Source organism: Anabrus simplex, chromosome 1 (genome assembly GCF_040414725.1).
Source record: "Anabrus simplex isolate iqAnaSimp1 chromosome 1, ASM4041472v1, whole genome shotgun sequence".
Taxonomy (NCBI): Eukaryota; Metazoa; Arthropoda; class Insecta; order Orthoptera; family Tettigoniidae; genus Anabrus; species Anabrus simplex.
In genome coordinates this window covers 553,645,486-553,667,627 of record NC_090265.1, presented here as the reverse complement: position 1 = coordinate 553,667,627, position 22,142 = coordinate 553,645,486, and the positions used below count along the sequence as shown (strand labels likewise).

Here is a 22,142-nt window from a genome sequence, read left to right as displayed (position 1 = left end):
TTGTTTTTTCTTTTTCTTTTTGTAATTTAGAAATTCTCTCTCTGTTTGCTTCACGATTTAATCCAGATGGGCCGGGCTGAGTGGCTCAGACGTTCGAGGCGCTGGCCTTCTGAACCCAACTTGGCAGGTTCGATCCTCGCTCAGTCCGGTGGTATTTGAAGGCGCTCAAATACGTCAGCCTCGTGTCGAAAGATTTACTAGCACGCAAAAGAACTCCTGCAGAACTCCTCTCTCTTCTACTGTCACACATCTCTCTACCCAAAAGAATGAATCGTAGTTACTCGGAGAGAACTCTGTAAGGGACTATTCACCATGTTGATCCTCCATGTCGCTGCTCGTTGTCGTGGCCTGGTTCCCTGGACTTTGAGCTCAATAGCCAACTTTTGAAGGCTGCCTTCTCGGCGAATTTCAATTACAAAATAGTGTTGATCCGCTTAGAAATTTTGCATGATAAAACCTGAAGTTGGTTCAGAAACGACGTGTTTGTGCGATAAGCTGTCGAAGCTTGCGTTCAGGAATAACATACTCGCGCATTCAACTTTGAAAATTTGTGCGTAGTGCAAAATTAAAACGTTCTTAATTACTAAATGGCATATTTCAACTGTGTGAATTGCATCAAAATATTAATTTTATATCCAAACATCACTGGCGTAATTGTTCTGTATAATCCAGGAATATCGCTTGAATTTTCAACTGTCAAACAGATCGTTGCTGTAGTTTTATTGTTATAAAGAGTTCTTATCATACGGAGTAGAGGTCTCCATACTATGAAAAACGAAAATTAAGCAATGTCCTCAATTTTTCCGAAAGTTGAAAGGATAAAGGGCCCAGAAAGGTTTCAAACTGTGAGTATAGGATAGCTCTATAACACGTTTTCAAAAGTAAAACAGTCGAAAATCACTTCGAGCATACATGCAGTTCCAGATAAACAGCCTAAAATCGCATATTCTGTTACTCGTTTTCTTTTTGAATCATATCCTAGCCAAATTCACTTATTTACATAATTCTTTCTGTATTGTGTTCCTTGTTTCAACACCCTCAGGTGTTTTTTTTTTTTTATTTTTTGAAAAATGTTCACACCGAATATAGTTTTAAGGGCATGAGTGAAACTTTATATTGACTCACATTAGTGCTCGTAGTGGTGCTTGAGTGAAACAATGCATTTTTTTTTGCTACGGGCTTTACGTCGCACCGACACAGATAGATCTTATGGCGACGATGGGATAGGAAAAGCCCAGGAGTTGGAAGGAAGCGGCCGTGGCCTTAATTAAGGAACAGCCCCAGCATTTGCCTGGTGTGAAAATGGGAAACCACGGAAAACCATCTTCAGGGCTGCCGATAGTGGGATTCGAACCTACTATCTCCCGGATGCAAGCTCACAGCAAACAATGCATTAACTCGCATTAGTGCTCGTAGTGGAGCTTAAGTGAAACAATGCATTAACTCGCATTAGTGCTCGTAGTGGTGCTTAAGTGAAACAATGCATTAACTCGCATTAGTGCTCGTAGTGGTGCTTAAGTGAAACAATGCATTAACTCGCATTAGTGCTCGTAGTGGTGCTTAAGTGAAACAATGCATTAACTCGCATTAGTGCTCGTAGTGGTGCTTAAGTGAAACAATGCATTAACTCGCATTAGTGCTCGTAGTGGTGCTTAAGTGAAACAATGCATTAACTCGCATTAGTGCTCGTAGTGGAGCTTAAGTGAAACAATGCATTAACTCGCATTAGTGCTCGTAGTGGAGCTTAAGTGAAACAATGCATTAACTCGCATTAGTGCCCGTAGTGGAGCTTAAATGAAACAATGCATTAACTCGCATTAGTGCTCGTAGTGGAGCTTAAGTGAAACAATGCATTAACTCGCATTAGTGCCCGTAGTGGAGCTTAAGTGAAACAATGCATTAACTCGCATTAGTGCTCGTAGTGGAGCTTAAGTGAAACAATGCATTAACTCGCATTAGTGCTCGTAGTGGAGCTTAAGTGAAACAATGCATTAACTCACATTAGCGCTCGTAGTGGAGCTTAAATGAAACAATGCATTAACTCACATTAGTGCTCGTAGTGGAGCTTAAGTGAAACAATGCATTATTTTTTTTGCTACGGGCTTTACGTCGCACCGACACAGATAGATCTTATGGCGACGATGGGATAGGAAAAGCCCAGGAGTTGGAAGGAAGCGGCCGTGGCCTTAATTAAGGAACAGCCCCAGCATTTGCCTGGTGTGAAAATGGGAAACCACGGAAAACCATCTTCAGGGCTGCCGATAGTGGGATTCGAACCTACTATCTCCCGGATGCAAGCTCACAGCAAACAATGCATTAACTCGCATTAGTGCTCGTAGTGGTGCTTAAGTGAAACAATGCATTAACTCGCATTAGTGCTCGTAGTGGTGCTTAAGTGAAACAATGCATTAACTCGCATTAGTGCTCGTAGTGGAGCTTAAGTGAAACAATGCATTAACTCGCATTAGTGCCCGTAGTGGAGCTTAAGTGAAACAATGCATTAACTCGCATTAGCGCTCGTAGTGGAGCTTAAATGAAACAATGCATTAACTCACATTAGTGCTCGTAATGGAGCTTAAGTGAAACAATGCATTAACTCGCATTAGTGCCCGTAGTGGAGCTTAAATGAAACAATGCATTAACTCACATTAGTGCTCGTAGTGGAGCTTAAGTGAAACAATGCATTAACTCGCATTAGTGCCCGTAGTGGAGCTTAAATGAAACAATGCATTAACTCGCATTAGTGCTCGTAGTGGAGCTTAAGTGAAACAATGCATTAACTCGCATTAATGCTCGTAGTGGAGCTTAAGTGAAACAATGCATTAACTCACATTAGTGCTCGTAGTGGAGCTTAAGTGAAACAATGCATTAACTCACATTAGTGCTCGTAGTGGAGCTTAAGTGAAACAATGCATTAACTCGCATTAGTGCCCGTAGTGGAGCTTAAATGAAACAATGCATTAACTCACATTAGTGCTCGTAGTGGAGCTTAAGTGAAACAATGCATTAACTCGCATTAGTGCCCGTAGTGGAGCTTAAATGAAACAATGCATTAACTCGCATTAGTGCTCGTAGTGGAGCTTAAGTGAAACAATGCATTAACTCGCATTAGTGCCCGTAGTGGAGCTTAAGTGAAACAATGCATTAACTCACATTAGCGCTCGTAGTGGAGCTTAAGTGAAACAATGCATTAACTCACATTAGTGCTCGTAGTGGAGCTTAAGTGAAACAATGCATTAACTCACATTAGTGCTCGTAGTGGAGCTTAAGTGAAACAATGCATTAACTCACATTAGTGCTCGTAGTGGAGCTTAAGTGAAACAATGCATTAACTCGCATTAGTGCCCGTAGTGGAGCTTAAATGAAACAATGCATTAACTCGCATTAGTGCTCGTAGTGGAGCTTAAGTGAAACAATGCATTAACTCGCATTAGTGCCCGTAGTGGAGCTTAAGTGAAACAATGCATTAACTCACATTAGCGCTCGTAGTGGAGCTTAAGTGAAACAATGCATTAACTCGCATTAGTGCCCGTAGTGGAGCTTAAATGAAACAATGCATTAACTCACATTAGTGCTCGTAGTGGAGCTTAAGTGAAACAATGCATTAACTCGCATTAGTGCCCGTAGTGGAGCTTAAATGAAACAATGCATTAACTCGCATTAGTGCTCGTAGTGGAGCTTAAGTGAAACAATGCATTAACTCGCATTAATGCTCGTAGTGGAGCTTAAGTGAAACAATGCATTAACTCGCATTAGTGCCCGTAGTGGAGCTTAAGTGAAACAATGCATTAACTCGCATTAGTGCCCGTAGTGGAGCTTAAATGAAACAATGCATTAACTCACATTAGTGCCCGTAGTGGAGCTTAAGTGAAACAATGCATTAACTCGCATTAGTGCCCGTAGTGGAGCTTAAGTGAAACAATGCATTAACTCGCATTAGTGCCCGTAGTGGAGCTTAAATGAAACAATGCATTAACTCGCATTAGTGCCCGTAGTGGAGCTTAAGTGAAACAATGCATTAACTCGCATTAGTGCCCGTAGTGGAGCTTAAGTGAAACAATGCATTAACTCACATTAGCGCTCGTAGTGGAGCTTAAGTGAAACAATGCATTAACTCACATTAGCGCTCGTAGTGGAGCTTAAGTGAAACAATGCATTAACTCGCATTAGTGCTCGTAGTGGAGCTTAAGTGAAACAATGCATTAACTCGCATTAGTGCTCGTAGTGGAGCTTAAGTGAAACAATGCATTAACTCACATTAGTGCTCGTAGTGGAGCTTAAGTGAAACAATGCATTAACTCGCATTAGTGCCCGTAGTGGAGCTTAAATGAAACAATGCATTAACTCGCATTAGTGCTCGTAGTGGAGCTTAAGTGAAACAATGGATTAACTCGCATTAGTGCCCGTAGTGGAGCTTAAGTGAAACAATGCATTAACTCACATTAGCGCTCGTAGTGGAGCTTAAGTGAAACAATGCATTAACTCACATTAGTGCTCGTAGTGGAGCTTAAGTGAAACAATGCATTAACTCGCATTAGTGCTCGTAGTGGAGCTTAAGTGAAACAATGCATTAACTCACATTAGCGCTCGTAGTGGAGCTTAAGTGAAACAATGCATTAACTCACATTAGCGCTTGTAGTGGTAGAACAAGGCAAACTGCTGATCTAATCGACCGGATAACGATGATTAAGAAGAGGATTATAATTTTAAGGAATAAATAAAGTATATTCTCATACTTTATTATATTTTATTTACCTAAAATTCGTAGCTCATAACCCTAGGATGTTTTCAATATTGAGTTCATTGCCTGAAGGACTAGAATTGTGGATTTTTGTTTACATGGTCTTCAGTCTCAGGACGCATGTTAATAAGGTAATCTTTTTATTCTTCCCCGCGAAATGGAAAATGAAATGGCGTATGGCTTTTAGTGCCGGGAGTGTCCGAGGACATGTTCGGCTCGCCAGGTGCAGGTCTTCTGATTTGACACCCGTGGGTGACCTGCGCGTCGTGATGGGGATGGAATGATGATGTAGACGACACATACACCCAGCCTCCTTGTCAGCGAAATTAACAATTGATGGTTAAAATTCCCGACCCTGCCGGGAATCGAACCCGGGACCCCTGTGACCAAAGGCCAGCAGGCTAACCATTTAGCCATGGAGCCAGACTCTTCCCCGCGATTTTTTCTTCTAACCGACACAGGCTAGTCTTACGGCAACGATGGGAGAGAAGAGGCTAAAACTAGGATGGAATTGACCGTGGCCTCAATTAAGGTACAGACCCAGCATTTGTCTGTTGTGAAAATGGGAAACCACTCAGAGTGAAACAATCTTCAGTGCTGTTAACGGTGGGGTTAGTGCCCATCATCGCCTAGTACGAATAAGTTCATGTAACGCTTGAGATGAAACAAATGTTTCTAGATGCTTGCGTTGAACTAAGTGCTGCGGATATAAGATCATTTAATATTTTTAATAGACCATAATTTTTTTTAAATCAGAAAGCTAGTGATTTTGGAGGATAATGTGGTAATAATGATGTTCTTCACATTTGAATTGACCCTACAACAATAGCACACGCCTGTAATGCCCGAAGTGTCACACTAGGGATGAAATAATGACAGAAATATTAAAAATGGCAGAAAAAAGTCTTCAAGGTGTTTCTACTGGCTTGTGGGCAGAAAATAATAATACAAAATTTTAAAATACTAACGCTTCGTTATATAAATAATTTCCTAATAGAAGCATATTTGCTATTGTATCCATGATAAGGCATTTGTAAGAATACAAGGAGAGCAGTAGGGGTTGAGTCAAATAAAACTACGGTTAATCAGCTGGGAAGCGAGGCAACGTTTCGCAAAGGTTAACAAACAATAATGATATTACAATTTCCAAATTGTTTTAAAAGATATAATAGTAAAAGGAAAGTCATCTCTGTACAGCCCAGGAAGGCCCCTGGGCGGGTGGAAGGTAAAGGTTTCCACTATCCGTAACCTCGGCACTTAATGGGATAGAGTGTTTAGCCTTTGCCCCCAGGAATTAACCTGGTACTCATTTTTGGTGTAGACTGAGTGAACCTCAGGGCCATGTGCACCTCCGGAAGTGGAATTCTATTTTCTTAAATTTTACGACTTCCTGACGGGGAATCAAACCCACGTCCTTCCGGGTGAACTGAGGACGCCTTTACCGCCTCGGCCAAGATATAATAGTGCCAACTGAAAATAAATAAATTTAAATACATAAATAATTGAATACAAAGATACATTTCACGCTCATCTGGTTCTGTATTAGTGGTACAGATTATACGTACTGTATGATACAGTTTGAAAACGAGTGCTCCCTTTACACCGAACAGCGATCGGCCGGGCATGCCGAGCGAGCGAAGGCCACATCGGATCGTGAGCTGTTACACACGGAGAGTTCGGAAAACCTATTTGCAATATCTTTATGCATCGCCACCTTTCTCTGCCTCAGATGAATACCACTGATTGTGAGCTCACGATGTGGTATTATTAAAATTTTAATAGAGAAGAGTAACTAATTATACAGTATACATTATATATCTCAGTACCGAGCAACTGACTGAGTGGAGTGAGTCACGTAGCTATCAGCTTGCATTCGGGAGATAGTGGGTTGGAGCTCCACTGTCGGCTGCCCTGAAGACGGTTTTCCGTCGTTTCCCATTTTCACACAAATCAAATGCTGGGGCTCTCCCTTAATTAAGTCCACGGCCGCTTCCTTCCCATTTTTAGCCCTTACCTATCCCATCGTCGCCATAATACCTATCTGTGTCGGTGAGACGCAAAGCAACTTGTAAATATATATATATATCAGTCTCATTTTAACATCAGTTGGAGTGTGTAAGAAGCATATTAAATCCTCATCCCATGTGTAAGTTTGATGTTAAAATGTAGACCAATATTTGTGCTACTAATATCGAGAAGAAATTCCGTGATAACAAATGTTTCTATACAATAGCAAAAATAAGATTTTCCGCTTCAAAAGAATATCATCTACAGTGGTTGATCATTATATTAGGGTCACTAGGTGAAAATTGTAATTTTCAAATTTGATAAGACATACACAATTAAACTTCACTGATATACATTTAATTAATCTAAAATTTACTTTTGACAAACATATTACACAATTTTACATTTGAAATAGTAATGAAAATAATGAAGAAAAACTAAGGGAACCAGGAAAATCTAATATTTTGTAACACCTCCCTCCCCACCGCTTGGACTCTATCTGGCATACTACAAATGCATCTGAGGCAGCTATTTTTATTTCATCATCATGATGCCACACATTGATTAGTATTTCGATCAGTTAGATCTTATTTGTGACATTATGAGCACAAATTTTCCTCTTCATTAACCCCCAGAGGTTCTCGATCGGGTTGAGGTCAGGAGAATTGTCAGGCCAGTCCAGAACCGTCACTTAGTTGTCAAGAAGGAACTTTTTATTTTGCTAGGGGCTTTACGTCGCACCGACACAGATAGGTCTTATGGCGACGATGGGATAGGAAAGGCCTAGGAGTTGGAAGGAAGCGGCCGTGGCCTTAATGAAGGTACAGCCCCAGCATTTGCCTGGTGTGAAAATGGGAAACCACGGAAAACCATTTTCAGGGCTGCCGATAGTGGGATTCGAACCTACTATCTCCCGGTTGCAAGCTCTCAGCCGCGCGCCTCTACGCGCACGGCCAACTCGCCCGGTAAGAAGGAACTTTGTCACAGTTTTAGCCTTGTGACAAGGTGCAGAGTCGTGCATAAACACAAATTTGCCATCTGGGAACCATTCACGAACTTGTGGAAGTAGCCGTTTCTCTAGAACCTTAATGTACTGGTGTTGGTTCATGGTTCCTTCGACAATATACAGGCAGCCGGTTCCATTACTATTGATGATGGACCATACCATGACACTTAACGGGTGCTTAATGGTCTTGACAATGCAGTCACTATTGTATTTCTCACCCTTGCGCCTCCTCACAAATACAGATCTATCATCAAGGATGTGTATTGATGACTCATCCGAAAAACAAACCTGAAAAAATGTAGTTTTGTATAAAAACCTGTTTACGCCACAACAAGTTGGCTAATACAAAACTCCAAGTACGCTTCAATGGCTCAGTGCTAAAGCACAATCCTAACCCAAAGTACCTCGGGGTAACGCTTGACCGAACCCTATCTTATTGAAAGCATCTTGAAAACCTCGGATCTAAGTTGAGATCACGTAATAATATTCTGGTTACATTGTGTGGAACTTCATGGGGTGCTTCAGCGGACACATTACGACGTACTGCGCTTGGCCTCGTGTATTCTGCAGCTGAATACTGCTCTTCAGTATGGCTTAACAGTTGCCACGTGAAGAAAGTCGATGTACAACTTAACACCACCATGCGTATCATCTCTGGTACTCTGAAGCCTACTGCAACGCACTGGCTGCCAGTCCTGTCCCACATTGCTCCACCAAGCCTGCGACGTTCAAGAGCCCTTGTTCAAGAATATAATAAGATCATGTCCAATCCAACTCTACCTATCCATAGAGATGTTGCAGATCTCTGGAGACAAAGGCTGAAATCCCGTAAGCCACCGATGAAAACAGCTAAGAATCTAATGGATGCTGGTTTCAATTTAAAAGAGGAATGGAAAGAGCAATGGATTCGTACAGCTCCGGAGTGGCCAAGCCTCTTTAATCCAAACCACGCCCCAGCTGGTTTCAGCTTGCCAACAAGAACGTGGGCATCACTAAACAGGTTCCGCACAAATTGTGGAAGATCTGCATTCTCCCTTCACCAGTGGGGCTTCAGGGACTCTCCAGCGTGTGATTGTGGTGCTTTAGTCCAGACCATGCATCATATAATGGACGAATGCCGTCTGCGTGCTTATGGTGGAGACCGAAAAGACTTTGCTGATGTCTCAGTATCCATAGTGCAGTTGATAAACAATTTAGATATTCATGTGTAATTGTTCCCTACTTACCTTGTATTCTTTGCAGGTTTTTCTTTTGTATAATATTGTATATACTTGTCCATTCTGTAAATTCCATACGCTTAATAATAATAATACGCCAAGTGCGGCTGAGCATAACAGGGAGGAAGTAAACAAATTATAATTTTTGTAAACAGCTTACCCTTTTCCATTCATCAGCAGACCAATTTCGATGTTGCTTTGCCCATAATAGTCGCTTCTTCATCATGGTTGGTGTCAGTTATGGTTTCTTTGCTGGACGATGACAAGCAAAACCCAGCTCTTTGGTCCTCCGACGAGCTGTCAATGAAGATACGTTGATGCCCGCTTGTCGAATATTTGTTGAAATGACTTTCATTGAAGCTTTTATATGTTTAATGACGATATTTCTTAACTGGCGCTCTGCTCGTGAAGAAGTGATTCTTTTGCGGCCATATTTACCCACCCGTTTAGGTGACAAATTCGTGCCTTGGTCAAGTTTTTCTTAATTCTGTCCACTGTTGACTTTGGAACAGAAGTGATAGATGCTATTTTTCTATGAGAATAATCTGTATTCTTTAAAAGTGTTTTTATTTCCGAAATTTTACTGGGAGAAAGGTCTTTAGCTTTCCCCATGTTTGTTTTCTAAATACCAGTAGTTTTAAGTATACACAGAACTATAATTAACTGTATTCTACTCTTATCACCTCACTGTATCACACAGTGAGCAAAATTCGCACAAGAGATGCAAGGAAACAAATGTATAATAAATCACGTGTGTTACTCCAACAACAGTCAGCAAGGAACTGTAAAATAATTGGCACCTTTCTCAGTTCTTGACCAGAGTTTTCATTATTAGGCTTCTTAATATAGGGCTGATTGTTGAATTAAACTATAGAAATGTGTAATTAATAATATCCAACCATAAAAATAAGCAATAAGTAAGCACTTACACGAGAATAATGATCCAAACGTAAATTATTCAGTTTTTACCTACTGGCCGTAATAATATGATCGACCACTGTATTTTAGTTCAATTCAGTGAAATGATTGAAAAGAGAAAAGAGAGCTTTTGTTTCCTTCCGAGGGCTTGGATGAACAGCTACGACGTGCACGACGGCAATGCGGGTGTGATGGAGCACCCGACAGTGCTTGCGGCGTGGCAATGCATAAATAAAGCGATAACGTGAGATATTTATTCACAGGACCGCACACAGTTTTATGATCATGATGTTCTGACCAAAACTGCAAGTAGGCAAACGTCCAGAGCTATTTTCTAGGTTAATATTTGAAACGATCAGCATTAAGTATTTAGTTCGGTCTATATACAACCACTCCTCTGTTGTGACAAGAGACTTATCACAACAGTTTTCCGATTGGGTGCTCAGGTTCCGATTACTCTTTCTGCAGTGAATTTCGGACTGTTCTTAGTAACTTCAGCGTCAGGCTAACAAAATTCAGATGTGAAGTATATTAAAATCCGTCTTCACGCATTCTAGATGCGGTTTTCCTGTTCAACTCCAGATGTTTGCCAGGACTGTGTCTCACAACTGCTTCCTTCCTAATACCAGCTTCAGTTATCCCATGAAACTTGGATGATATCCACTGTTTCTTAACTATCTAAATCTCAAATTATTGTTACTCAATTTTTGATGTAACAGAAATGAAAGTAACGAGAATGGTTAGTGGTACGAACAGGTGGAAAAAAATACAGTAGAGTATTCGGAATGAGGAGATAAAGGCGCTGTTAGGAAATGACTCTATGGATGAAACAGTGCGTATAATTCGGCTTCGATGATGGGGTCATGACACAAAGTCTGTAAGATAGTAGCTAGGAGAATAATCGATTCAGCTATGGAGGGTAGTAGAGGAAGACGAAGGTGAAGATGCCTAGACTTACTTTTTAATGATTTAATGATAGCAGGCGTGGAACTAAACGAGGCCAAAGAGTTAATTACAAATAGAGGATTGTTAAGATGCTTAGTTAATACACTGCGGTTCACACATTGAATGCTGAAAGGTATAACGGTCTATAATGAAGGTTATGATAAAGATTTTTGTCTTAGTGCATCCCGGAGAGGATGACCTACCAAAGAGGGTGGGCAGCAACGGATCTGTCTAGGTTTACCATTACTTTTAGAATAGTAGATACAATGTCCTGAAGCACAGTGAAGGTGCTTATGAGTTAGGTAGGAGACTGAATGGGAACCTTACCTAATAGGTTAAGGGGAGTATGAATGACCTATTCCGCTAATGTTAAACCTGATTTCTTCATGACCCATTTTCTCAAGAAGAACTTTATGAAACTTTTTCAGCCTATTTATACAGGCTTCATATACACACTCCCCTGGATTTATTGAAGTAAATATTCTAGGAGTTAGGACAGATTTTTGTCAGTCGTATTATTCTACATTTTACTGCAAGTATACACGCTATCTCTACTAGGCCTATTGAAGTGTTACAGTATCAGAATGGAATTATATATGAACTGTGAAAAAATTAAGGTTATATATTTCATAGTTCTTGAGAAAATGGGTTATTTGTCTGAAAAAGATAAGTTAATACACGAGATCAATAGTAAACTAGCACAAAAAATGAAAAAAATTACAGGCATTATACCAAGAACATCGCATACACAACGTACACAAGAATCACAGCTGTTATGTCAGTCCTATCAAATTCTGCAGCAAGGTTTTCACCAGAATTTAAATCAAACCCCTGCCTTGAAGACCTTGCGGTTCTTGATGAGATATTACTTTTTAAACTGACCAATGGTTTACGAAATTCTGAAAATGCACTATGTAGCTAATTTCTAAACTACGGTAAATAAAAATGTAAACATACTGTGGGATGAGTTTAATGAAGAATGTGAAAACAGATTTTTACCTTTAAAGGTGGTAAGGATTTGTAAATACCCACTATATTATAACAGAGAAGTAAATATACTAAGAAGGAGGTGCAGGATGGATAAAAATAGTGTTGGAAATGACTGTGGAAGTAAGGAGAAGCTGGAGGAACTTACTAGGAAATTGAATCTAGCAAAGAAGTCGGCTAAGGATAACATGATGGCAAGCAACATGAAAACAGCGTTTCTGTAGGTCGAGCATAATTGGCAGTCATATATAATTTTTAGTGAAAATGGAATGCTATGTATAGGTAATGTTCGTGATGATTCATATCTGTTCTGGGAGACTGAGATTCATTCTGTGAGAACATTCGGATTGAAGACGTATTCGGATGTAGAGTAGAAGAAATGTCAATAAACAGGACAGGTAGTCGAAACATTCGAAAAAAGAGACATTTCTCTACGTCAAATAAATAAACCTCAAAGAGGGACGTGTCACTGAACTGACGACTCGGGTTGCATTATATGCCCGGGTTCGATTCCGCGCTCGGCCACGAAATTTGAAAAGTGGTACGAGGGCTGAAACGGGGTCCACTCAGCCTTGGCAGGTCAACTGAGTAGAGGTGGGTTCGATTCCCACCTCACCTATCCTCGAAGTGGTTTTCCGTGTTTCCCACTTCTCCTCCAGGCAAACCCCGGAATGGTACCTAACTTAAGACCACGGGCACTTCCTTCCCTCTTCCTTGTCTATCCCTTACAATCTTCCCACTCCTCCACAAGGCCCCTGTTCAGCATAGCAGGTGACGCGAGGTACTGGTCCTCCTTCCCAGTTGTATCCCACGACTCAAAGTCTCACTCTCCAGGGAACTGCCCTTGAGGCGGTAGAGGTGGGATCCCTCGCTGAGTCCGAGGGAAAAACCAACCCTGGAAGGTAAACGGATTAAGAAAGTAAGAAGAAAGAAAGATAGCATAGTACTCCACCACAGGTCATTTACATTTCAACAACCACGATATGAAATTCCAAGATTTTTGCCCACACTTCAAGAAGGCTACCTATTTATTTGGGACAATATCCAGGAAAATTTCTAGGTCGCCAAGCAGAAGCACAACTGAAAGAAAAGAATAGTTCATCTTTGCCATTTGATACACAAAATGTTATACTTTGACAATGCAAAGGAGAACTTAACTGTTTTTTGAAACGAGCTTCAATAACAAAATTATTTTTATATTGTCCTAAGTTCAGCCATTCACTTTACTAATATAATATAATAGATACAAGTGCACAGTATTTCGTTTTTTTTTTTTTTGCTTTACGTCGCACCGACACAGACAGGTCTTATGGCGCCTTTATTAAGGTACAGCCCCAGCATTTTCCTGGTGTGAAAATGGGAAACCACGGAAAACCATTTTCAGGGCTGCCGAGAGTGGGGTTCGAACCTACTATCTCCCGAATACTGGATACTGGCCGCCCTTAAGCGACTGCAGCTATCGAGCTCGGTATTTCGTATTCCACTAAAGTTTATGAGATATTAGGATAATTTAATAGAGCCTCCGTGCCTCAGGTGGCAGCGCGCCGGCCTCTCTCCTCTAAGTTTCGTGTTTCAAATCCCGGTCACTCAACGTGAGATTTGTGCTGGATACTGCGGAAGCGCAAGACGTTTTTCTCCGGGTACTGGGGTTTTCCCTGTCATCTTTTATTCCAGCAACACTCTCCAATATATTTTCATTCCATCTGCCAGTCATTAATCAGTGTCCCTGAGGACTGCGACAGGCTTCGTCAGTGGCACAGTTCCTATCCTCGCCGCTAGATTGGGGTTTCATTCATCCCATTCCCGATCTGGTCGAATGACTGGAAACGGGCTGAGGATTATCAAAAATCTGCTGATTGTGAGGATAAACAGTCCACCGAATCAATGTATTTGAAAGTACTTATGAGTGAAAAGTGATACTGTATCTCATAGTATAGTAAAAGCCGAACTTCATCAATAACTGTGATATTCACATATTAATGCATGTACTATTGTGATCACATTGCCAGTTACAGCTACATACAAACTAACTGTGTACACAGTTTGAGTTCGTATTACATATTTGCAATATTGAAATAATCATAGTATGTCAACCGCATTACGCCGTCATGTACAAAGTCTGACCACACTATTTGTTTGAAATAAACAAGTATTCTGTAGTAGTGGAAATCACAATGCTTTGTTAATAGTTGGAAACATTTCATTTTTGGAGTTTCAGTCCCTTGAAGCTATAACACAATCAAAACTACACACAATTGATTGTTTTCTCCTAACTTCTAACATCGTCTTCATCCCTGATGTCACTTCTACCTTCATATATATATATACTAGCAATTGTACCCGTGCTTCGCTACGGTATTCCAGATTGTATATGGATATCGAAGTAAATTACTGTACATGAAGTTAATAATAATTTGTAAATTGCATGTAAATTGTCGTTAACCGAGAAAAATCATAGGGAGGTCCACAGACGATGTTTCCAGTGTAAAGTGCGAGTTGTGGAGTTGTGATGATAACGACAGGTGAACTTGTCTACCACAATTCATTATGTTTTAGAAACGTTGAATAGGGTGAAATTTGTGAAAGATTTTCACACAGTGCATTACTTCTCAGATACTTATGCGGCAGCTTCAAACATAGAATTTGGCTCACATATGGCTACTGGGTGGGTGAATATTCGTGTAGAATTTGATGATCCCATCTTTCCTATAAGTGAATCAAACCATCAATTGTACGTGTACAAAGTGCAAAATTTAGGTAAATCCAGAAATAGAGAAAAATTTAATGTATAAGGGATAGAGATACGACAAAAGGTCATAGGACCGAAGTTGTAGATCACTCCAAATTGAACGGAGATTGTGCCATCCGTTTTGTGATACGACTTACCGTTTAGCCACGAAATACATCGAAAAGACGGACTGCACCGTCATTAAAATTGCCTCCATATTTCGATTTTTTCGGGGGTAAAAAAAAATTTAAAAAATTTACATCTCGTAAATTTTCCGTCGGTTACATGCTAAAAGCTATAATTTTGCAAAAATTCAGTTTTCTAATTTGTCTGGGAGATTGTGCTGCGATCTTGATATGGGGGAGTGGGTTAAAAATCGGGACTTTAAGGAAACGTTTAAGTCCATAAAGCCTGTAGGTTGGGGCCGATGACCTTCGATGTTAGGCCCCTTTAAACAACAAGCATCAAACCTGTAAGTTCTGGATAAATATCACCGACTGTGTTCTTATGCAGGTTTGAAACTCCCAGCATGTACCCCTCAGAGAATTGTGAGAATTTGAGATTTTTCTAGGGATCCTGAAGTCATCAGGTTGTCTGGTACCAAGGTTTAAATTTCTAAGATGTCTAGAATGGTCTCACTAATTTACGTCTGGAACATACACGCGTCCATTATCTCGGTCATTTCTGACAATTTATTTTTTCACCCTTTCTCACCCCCTATGCCAAAGGGGGCTGAAGTTAGACTTTAAACATCCGGAATGTTACTATTCATCTCAGCGACCCCGAAAAGTATGGATTCGACACTACTTTCGATGATTTGTATATCTCGGTCCCCTTGCCCCCCCTCCCACGCCCCTAAGGGTTCCTGGGGGTGTTTTACCCCCATGTGGTTTGTCTCCTGATACTAAAAATTCGGAATGTCACTATTTACCTCAGCGACTATGTATTCGACACTATTATTTCTATATATCATTATTATTTCTATATATCACTCTCCTATCGTCCCTCACCACGAAGGGGCTGAACTTGGACTTTAAAAAATTCCGGAGTGTCACTGTTCATCTCAGCGACCCCGAAAAGTATGGATTCGACACTATTTTCGATTATTTTTATATCTCAGCCCCCTAGCTCCCCTGCCCCTAAGGGTTCCTGGGCTGTCTTACCTCCACGTGGTTTGTCTCCTGATACTAAAAATCCGGAGTGTACAATTCACCTCGGCGACCCCGAAAACTATGTATTCGACACTATTTTCGTTTAATTTTATATATCACTCCCCCTCGCCCCCACCCCAAAGGGGGTTGAACTTGAACTTTAAAAAAAAATCCGGAGTGTCACTATTCATCTCAGCGACCCCAAAAAGTATGCATTCGACAGTATTTTCGTTAATTTGTTTATCTGACCCCCTCGCCCCCCGCCCCTAAGGGTTCCTGGGCTTTCTTACCCCCACGTTGTTTGTCCCTGATACTAAAAATCCGGGGTGTACAATTCACCTCGGCGACCCTGAAAACTATGTATTCGACATTATTTTCGTTTCATTTTATATTTCACTCCCCCTCGCCCCCCCATGCGAAAGGGAGCTGAACTTTGACATTTGAAAAATGGGGAGTGTCACTGTTCATCTCAGCGACCCCGAAAACTGTGGATTCGACATTTTTTCGATTCTTTTTACACCTTGCCCCCCCTGACCCCCCACCCCTAAGGGAGCTACGGATGGCTTACCGCAACAGTGCTCGTCTCCAGACAGTAAGTCATAAGTGTACCAAGTTTGGATGAAATTGCTCCAGTGGTTTAGGAGGAGATGTGTCGTTTACACACACACATAGGGCCTACATGCATAGCCTACATCCATTTTTATATATAGTAAGAAGAAGAAGAAGAAGAAGAAGATTATGCTTGCTTTATTATTATTATTATATAGAGAAATTTTATTTTGAACACTGCAGAGATCTAAACTTAAACTGTATATCCGAAGAAATTATTCGAATCCGAGGAATGAATATTACTTCGCTCGCGGCATGCCCAATTATGAGAATGGCTTCAATAATATTTAGTCATCAGTTTCAGAGTCGTGTTCATTGCAGAGAGCAGGATTCTTATTCTTAAGAAGGATAATTGGTGCAACAATCGTCCGCTCTAAGATGTTCGAGGGTACTCCAGGTGACTCCAAGTCTTTCGAAGCTCTGCGGTGTAGTCGATAGACTTGTAACTGTGTAGAACATCGGGTAATTCTTGTAAAACTTGCTTGTTGAAAGAAATGAATGACATGATATATGATAGCAAGAATGGAGAGGATGAAACCCGGCGCCGGCACATGTGCCACTCCTCTCGAATAGCTCAAGACATAACGTCCCGATCCGACGGACGAATCATCAACACCGTCATATGCCCTCACACCATATAAGACCAAAAACAGCTTCCTGCGTCCTGGACGTAAAATGGCTCCTTGAATATTGTGTTCTCTACCTATACGTTGCCTAGCGACAGCGACTCTATGCATTTAATCTTGGTGACAGCACGTTGGATTGTCATATGCCAAAGCACGTTTTCCGATGGTTTTTCGTTCATAACTCACCACCAACGAAAGCGAAAATGAAAATTCCGGCTTCGAGGTGCATTCGGACCCCTTTCCATCTACCTATGTTCAAAATTTGAGATCTCTACGTGCTGTAGATTTTGCTGGGTATCGCGCACAGACACACAGACAAACACTTCCTTTTATAATTATAAGAAGATATAGCAGAATTTCTGTATGTCTGTCTGTGTATCTGTCAGTTTCTTATACGAATCCGTAGGTTCCGTTCCAGCAATCTGAACCAGGAAAGATCACAATATAGATATAAATTTGGAATTCAAGAGGACAAATTGGGGCAAATATTAGTTTATAGGAAGGGTAGTTAGAGATTGTAATAACTTACCAAGCGAGATGTTCAACAAATTTCCAATTTCTTTGCAATAATTTAAGAAAAGGCTAGGAAAGCAACAGATATGGAATCTGCTACCTGGGCGACTGCCCTAAATGCAGATCAGCAGTGATTGATTAATTTTGTATACTTACCTTTTAGGACCCTTCGGATAACCCTGTCTACAATACATCTTAACAATCTCGTCATTCCCTAGATTTAGGCCCTTTGACACATGCTAATATAGGTGAAATGCCGAATTTTTCTCACAAGAACTAGAAAAAGATCAGTTTAAGCCTCACGACGCGAAGAATAAAACTCATTACGTTTCTACAGGACCGAAAATCATATTTTAAGGGCCTAACGCAAACCGTTATGGAGATATCGGCACTACACTACCCCCACCCTATAAATCGGATAAAGAAATGACCAGCCGTAACCATGGCAACATCAACTCAAGGATTCTACAGTAGAATACAGGCCTGGTGTAGGCCAGAAAAAGGAGAGATTCTGCTTAGCATTTTAAACTCACCGAGCTCGATAGCTGCCGTCGCTTAAATGCGGCCAGTATCCAGTATTCGGTAGATAGTAGGATCGAACCCCACTGAAACTTGACTCTTTCTGCATTGGGAGTGTCAATATTTTTTTTTTTTTTTTTTTTTGCTTTACGTCGCACCGACAAGACAGGTCTTATGGCAACGATGTGATAGGAAAGACCTAGAAGTGGGAAGGAAGCGGCCGTGGCCTTAGTTAAGGTACAGCCCCAGCTTTTGCCTGATGTGAAAATAGGAAACCACGGAAAACAATAGTCAGGGCTGCCGACAGTGGGATTCGAACTCACTATCTCCCGGATGCTAGCTCACAGCTGCGCGATTCTAACCGCACGGCCAACTCCCCCCATGAAGTCAACTTCCATTTGACAGAATGTTCCTCACCACACATTTCACGAGTTGAGGGTGAAACAACATATATGAAGCGAGAGATGATGCGTTTACTGAGTGATAAGATATGAATATTTTCACATGTCGTTGAATGTTCACTACTACTCCAAGGAAACAACAGCGAGCTCTTCCAGTACGTTTAATAGAAGAGACATGTTATAAGTAACGATGATCCTAGCAGGCCACTAAATCGGAAGAGTTGATACAGACATAGATCAACATTGAGTCATTCAACAAGGATCATCGTAGTATTGGAGGCTATTCGCCATCAGAATGGCTGAAATTTTGGCTAACAGAGGACAGTTCTGGAGCAATCCGACTCAATGGCTGAATGGTCAGTGTTGAGGCCTTCGGTTCAGAAGATAACGGGTTCGATCCGGCCGGGTCGGGGATTTCAATCGCGTCTGAACAATTATTTTTGCCTGGGGACTGTGTGTTTGTGTTTTTACCAACACTTTCCTCTTCATATTCAAAAACACACTACACTACCAACTAACACAGAAACACACAATATTAATTACATTACTCCGTATAGGGTTGGTGTCAGGAAGGACATCCAGTCATAAAACAGGGCCAAATCCACATGGGTGGTAGAGTTCGCACCTATGGCCCCACAGATGTGGGAAAAGCGGTGGAAGCAGAATAAGTAGTAGTAGAAGAAGAAGAAGAAGAAGAAGACAGTTTTGGAGCTAAACACATCGTCTGAGGTTTCATAGTGGTGTATATTGGTAAGCGAAGGCCTTTATGACTGATTATGTTATTCTAATAAGGAGAAATGTTAGTCCCTATATCTTTGATAGGCACCAGTATGGAATGTCTAAAACATGTTGTTTAAGGTGATTCATTTGTATCTAATTCTTTCAACAAGGTAACTGCTTTATCAAATAAAAGATTGTGCGATTATAATTTTTCCAGCACGCAACCCAAGTCGTCAGGTTAGTGACACGTTCCTACTTGAGCTTTATCTATTTGACGCTGAGAAATCTTTTTTAGAATGTTTCGCCTGCCTGTCTCCTTTACTGAAATTTCTTCTACTTTATATCCGAATACCTGTTCAATTTGAATGTTCTCGCAGAGTTAAACTCAGTCTTCCGGAACAGATATGAACCATCGCCAACATGAAAACAGCGTTCCTGTAGGTCGAGACGATGCCTGCAGAAAGCATGTCTTCCACCTCACGCCTTATTTATCATACAGAAGACACGTGATAATCACGCTATTGTGTAAACTGCTGTATGTTGTAATTTGATTTATTTTATTTTATTTATCGCGGAATCGAATTCTAAGTCAGATCGATGACATTCTTTGTTTACTTGATCAATTGTGGTATTGTCGTTCTTGCTGAGTATTGAAACGAGGATATGTTTTGCCGTCCTTAAGGCGTGTTTATGAAGCCATTGACAGGAATGGTTGTAGACTGAATGTGAAAACATAATCTGGATCACGGTCAGTTCGGTCACGTTACCCAGTAATATTGATGGGAAACCGAACTAATGAAAAAAATAATGAACATGCGGTAAAGACTGAGAAAAATGAAAACATTCATCAAACAGTTCATGACCATCCACGGCACGTTTCTTTGCAATATGAGTCGATCTTCTGAGGCATAATGGTGCTGGTGACAATACCAAGGGGAAAACGCGCTGCTCGTGACGGCTCTAAGCTTGTGGCTGTTTACAAATGTGTTCTCTTTAAGGAATGTTTCAAAAACTTCTCAAGCTTTCTCTATAAATGACACTGATCTGGTAACAAGGAACCAAATAGCTAAGATGCTCTCAAATTATAAACTTACAACAAATAGGAAGAGATTTTATAAATTTCAGTGTTAAACATTTTCTTCGGCAACGTTGCAAACGGTTACCTTTGTTTCGTACTTTCGTATTCTGTAAGATATGTGTTAGTTTAGCAGTTAACAGTTAATCTTTATTTTAAACTTTTCCAAAGACAAATATGTAGGAATAAAGGTGTGGTACATTTTAGTAGCAAGTACTGCAGACCTAACATAAGATAAATGACCTACGCTGCTAAACTTGACGTCATTTACTTAGTTCACCATATATTGCTCACTACTTAAAACTATATTGTGTTCAATAATAATGATACGTGCCCCACCTAGATTTTGTGACAGTTATGAGTTTTGATTTCTGGAATTTTCTGACGACTACATACATGAAAATGTGTAAACTCTATTTCGGGTTGTATTACAACGCTTACATTTTTTTCGAAATTGACACTACATTGACACTGTGTATTATTTCCCTCTCCTGCCTTGGCATATCCCTGGCCAAGAAGATACGGGTTATATCAGCAGTATAAACAAATCTCTGGTTGTTGTACTTATAATTTATAATGTACTAGCTATAGTACCCGGCTGTTCTCGGGTAATCTTTTGAATGTTTATTTTCAGAATTTGTATTACCTGTTTGAAGTGAGCTTTTGTATTTATTTGTTGTGACGTTGACTGATATTTTAAGAACTCCTTTGAAGATATAGTGTTATTGTTATGTGTTTACTTTTAAGTTTTAGGGTGATATAATTTGTCCTTGTGACAGCTCAGATTTTCTGGGAAGTATGTGATCCTTTCTATGTCACGCTACAGATATGATGTACACGACTCCAACCGTCAGTGGGACTGTCACCAATCAGCCTAGCGACCACCAATACTGTGGATTCACCAATAATCTTCGTCATTTTGAACATTTTCTTTTACTCCCCTTCTCATATTCTGCCGTTGACTTCGACAATATCCGGAGTATATTCTACTCAGTGACCACGAAAACTATGGATTCGTTTATTTATATATTTCACCTCTTCCCACCCCCACTGTCAGGATTGCTCCCCCTGTGGGTGGGGGCGGTAGAATAACACACACGGTATCCCCTGCCTGTCGTAAGAGGCGACTAAAAGGGGCCCCAGGGGCTCTGAACTTTGGAGCGTGGGTTGGCGACCACGGGGCCATTAGCTGAGTCCTGGCATTGCTTCTACTTACTTGTGCCAGGCTCCTCACTTTCATCTATCCTATCCGACCTCCCTTGGTTAACTCTTGTTCTTTTCCGACCCCGACGCTATTAGGTTTGCGAGGGATAGGGAGTCTTTCATTTTTCACGCCCTTCGTGGCCCTTGTCTTTCTTTGTCCGATATCTTCATTTTTCGAAGTGTCGGTTCCCTTCCACTTTTCCCTCTGATTAGTGTTATATAGAGGATGGTTGCCAAGTTGTACTTCCTCTTAAAACAATAATCACCACCACCACCTGTCAGGGTTGCTAAGGGTGTCTTCTCTCCAGATAATAATTAATATGTGTAAAAAGTTTCGTTGGAATGTATCCATTGGTTTAAAAGGAGATATGGAATATACATACATATTTTTTATATATGGATGGTGCCAGATCAGTCGTGTTAAGTATTATTTCAGTCACGCGGACGCCATTTAGGTCACACTGTTCACTGAAAAGGACACATGAACATCCAGTTAATTTATAACTGCAAATTATTTCTCGTAAGAATTGATGTATTATGCTCTCTACTCACTAAAATTAATGGTTAGAGTGTTGATTAATCACAAGATTGCACCCTAAAATTCCTTAAATAATGAAAATAAAATGTTCTTTTCAATAACCATTCGGTTTCAGGGAGATAACAATATTGAGTATAAACTGACAAAAACTTGGAAGATTGATTCATCAGCAATATATAGAAAAATTATAGCATGACCGAAATGATGTGTGTCCAAGGTCAGAAGTTAATTTAAGAAT

General features: G+C 40.6%; 1 protein-coding gene across 1 annotated transcript in view; it reads right to left on the bottom strand.

The window, feature by feature from the left end:
* The window catches only part of LOC136877163 (neuroendocrine convertase 2), a 579,705-nt gene that overhangs the window by 414,219 nt on the left and 143,344 nt on the right, over positions 1–22,142 (bottom strand). The gene's annotated exons all lie outside the window — the stretch shown is intronic.